Here is a 3,814-nt window from a genome sequence, read left to right as displayed (position 1 = left end):
ATAAAGATGGATTGATGACGTGAAATAGGCAGAAATAAAACGAATCTCAATGGAAAATTGGACCTCCATCAAGGTTCGTTACGGTCTGTCCACACTGATATGAATAAAACGAAACACGATTTTCTATTGATATTTTAGCCGGTTATTCGAGAGGGAGAGAAAAAAAGATAAATAGAAACATGGTATCTTAATTTACTCGAGTCATCCATCACAAGCGCAGACACGCAGAAAACGGCGGATGAGTCAGCCATCACGAGGAAGGCTGCAACGAACACATAACCATACATCAACATACTTTGCAATGCATCGCTGTTGCTGTGACAGTTGCCATTGCGGGCGAGTAACGGAAAGAGAAACGGAGGCCGGTGGAAAGGTGTGTAAGTAGAGTGTGGTATGTTTATGCATGTGTTTATACGTACATGTGTGCACGTAGAATAGAGCACAGACGAAACGGCAGGTAGATGGAGAGAGGGATGAAGGGCTGGGACATTATTGGATAGATAAACATTTGTGAATACACGTATATGTAGACACATGTACACAAATACACTTGGTTATATTGAAACTCATACTCATACTCTTACTCACACACACACAGCACACACGCGCACACACACATACACACACGCACATACACACACGCACATACACACACACACGCACATACACACACACACGCACATACACACACACACGCACATACACACACACCCGCACATACACACACACACACACACACACACACACACACACACACACACACACACACACACACACACACACACACGCGCGCGCATATATATATATATATATATATAATATATATAAAGCCATCTTCACTTCGTGACAGTGGGCAGTGGGTGAAGGACCTCACCTTGTATCGCGTTGCATCTTGACAGCCTTCACTCACAGATTTTCCTTATATATACCACGGCATGATTGGCAATATGCACGGCGGGGGGAGGGGGGGTTGTGCCAGGTCAGGGAGAAGGAGAGAGGAGGGCAGGGAGGGTGGAAGAGGGAGGGGAGGCTGCAGGGGTAAATTTCAACCTTTTTTCCCTTTTTAATTTGGTTGAATGGTTACACTTGCCTTGATTCGGGAGTTTCTTTTCTTTTTCTTGTGGAAATATCGAATATGATTTCGACTTGCTGAGAGATTTTCATTTCATTATTATTATTTTATTATTGTTATTATTATTATTATTGTTATTATTATTATTATTATTATTAGTAGTAGTAGTAGTAGTATTGCTGTTATCATCATCATCCTTATTTTTATCAGCATCATTATAATTATTATCATTATCATTACTACTACTACTATCATTACCGTCATTATCATTATTATCATTTACTAATTATATCTTACCATTCTTGCTTTATCAATCACGCCTTTAATGTAATGACACCAGCTGTTGGAGTAATTAGGTTAATTCATTTCGCTCTTCGACCTAGACAGGGACTAGGCGATAGTTTTTTTGTTGTTTTTTTGTATTAAATCAAAGCACTCTTACTTCTGTGGCCTTTGTGTTCCCTTTCGCTCAGCCTCGTGTGGGCATTCCGGGCGTGTCGCTCCTTGGTGATGAGGATAATGGTGTTTGATGATGAGGATGAGGATGAGGATGAGGATGGTGATGATGGTGATGAGGATGATGATGATGATGATGATGAGGATGATGATGAGGATGACGATGAGGATGATGATGATGAGGATTATGATGATGAGGATGATGAAGATGATGGTGATGAGGATGATGATGATGATGATGATGATGATGATGATGGTGGTGGTGACGATGGTAGTGACAGCAGTTAATGGTAACAATAATGATGATGATGGTAATGATAGCATTAGTGACAGTGATGATTATTAGAATGAAAAATGGTGAAGGTGATGATAACGAAATTGACGATGATGGTAACCTTAGCAATAGTGATAAATATGATGACAGTAATAATTATAATTGTAAGAGCAATGTTTATAAACAAACACTAGAAAGTAAAGAATGTATCAGGCCTGAGATGATGAAAAGGATAAAGAGAGAGAGAGAGAGAGAGAGAGAGAGAGAGAGAGAGAGAGAGAGAGAGAGAGAGAGAGAGAGAGAGAGAGAGAGAGAGAGAGAGAGAGATCCGAACTGGCTTCCCCTTAAAAATAAATAAATATATAAATATGAAGAAAAAAAAAAAAATCTTTCGCTCCTTATCCGGATTTTCTCCAGTTGAATAATGTGTCCGAATCCCCCGCCAGACGACCTCCCACACTTTTTCTTTCTTTTACCTTTTCTCTCTCTCTCTCTCCTCTCCTCTCCCTCTCCCTCTCCCCCCCACCCCCCAACCCCAGAACCGGTTGTCACGGATCCCCCAAAGTCTCATGACGCGAGGCGGCGGTAGATCCGGTCGGGCGAGTCGGGTACCTGCGGGTAATAAGGGCGTCGAAGTACCCGCGTTCTAGGGGGTTTTTATCGACGCTGCTCTACGGGCGGATAAGCACCGGCTGGCGACCCCCTCGGATTTGCATACGGGTGAGCAGCTCGATAAAGGCTCAGGGTTTTCGGTTTGGGGTGTACAAGGGTTTGTGGGTTGGGAGGGGTTGGATTGGGGGAGGGAAGGGGGGGAGGAGGGAGGTGGGATGGAGGGAGGGAGGGGGGGATGAGGGAAGGAGGGAGGGAGGGAGAAGGGAGGTGGGAGGGAAGGGGGAGAGGGAGGGGGGGGGAGAGATGAGGGAAGGAGGGAAAGGAGGAGGGAGGGAGGGAGTAAGGGAGGGGAGAGGGAAGGAGAAAAAAAAGGGGGTTGGCAGAGAAGGGGAAAATGGAAGGGAACAGAGAGGAAGAAAGGGATAAGGGGGAAAGTGGAAGGAAAGGAGAGGAATGCATGCAGGGAGTGCGAGTGAGAGAGAAAAAAGAGAAGAGAAAGGACGGTGAGAGAGGATAGGGAGAAAAAGAGGGAGGGAGAGAAAGTGAAAGAGAGAGAGAGGGGGGGGGGGGGGGGAGGAAGAAACAGAAAGAGTGAAAGAGTGAAAGAGAGAGTTGGGAAGAAAAGTAAGAATGGAAAATGCAGCGAAGGAGGGAGGGTAACAGACAAAGGTGACAAAAGGAGAAAGAGAGAAAGAGAGAGAGAAAAAAAAAGAAAAAAAAGATAGCAGAGATGACCCTTACAAAAAACCCGTTCAGCCTCTGTAAGGAATGGCCAATCCTCGTGATATCTCTTTAACGTCACCTGATCTTCTGTCCATGTGTCTCCATTTTAATCCGTTCTGTCTGTGTCTCCACTTTATCGCTCTTGTGTCCATTTCTCCGACCGTTATGATAAAGGATGGAAAAGACTTTTGTGTGTGGGTGTGTAAAACAATTGTGTGTGTGTGTGTGTTTGCGTGTGTATGTGTGTGTCGTGTGTGTGCGTGTGTGCTTGTACGTGTGTGTGTGTGTGTTGGATGCCATTTTCGTTGAGAGAACTTTCGCTTTCCTTAAGAAACGTCCTTTTGGGAAATTCGCTTTGTCTCGGGTTTCTTGGTCTCCATCTTTTTCCTTTTTTTTTATTTTTTTTTTTATTCGCGTGTGACTTGTTTACTTTCGTTGACTCTTAGCCTTCTCTCTTTGTGTCTCCGATTCTCCAGTTTATGTTTCTTTCTCTTCTCTCTCTATTTCTTTCTTTCACTCCTCTTTCTTTATTTCTCTTCTCTCTTTCTTTCTTTCTCTTCTCTCTTTCTTTCTTTCTCTTCTCTCTTTCTTTCTCTCCTCTCTCTCTTTCTTTCTCTTCTCTCTTTCTTTTTCTTTCTCTTATCTCCCTCTTCTCTCTCCCTACCTCCCTTTCTGTC

Source organism: Penaeus chinensis, chromosome 22 (genome assembly GCF_019202785.1).
Source record: "Penaeus chinensis breed Huanghai No. 1 chromosome 22, ASM1920278v2, whole genome shotgun sequence".
In the NCBI taxonomy this organism is placed as follows: domain Eukaryota; kingdom Metazoa; phylum Arthropoda; class Malacostraca; order Decapoda; family Penaeidae; genus Penaeus; species Penaeus chinensis.
Note: the sequence above shows the minus strand (reverse complement) of the source record.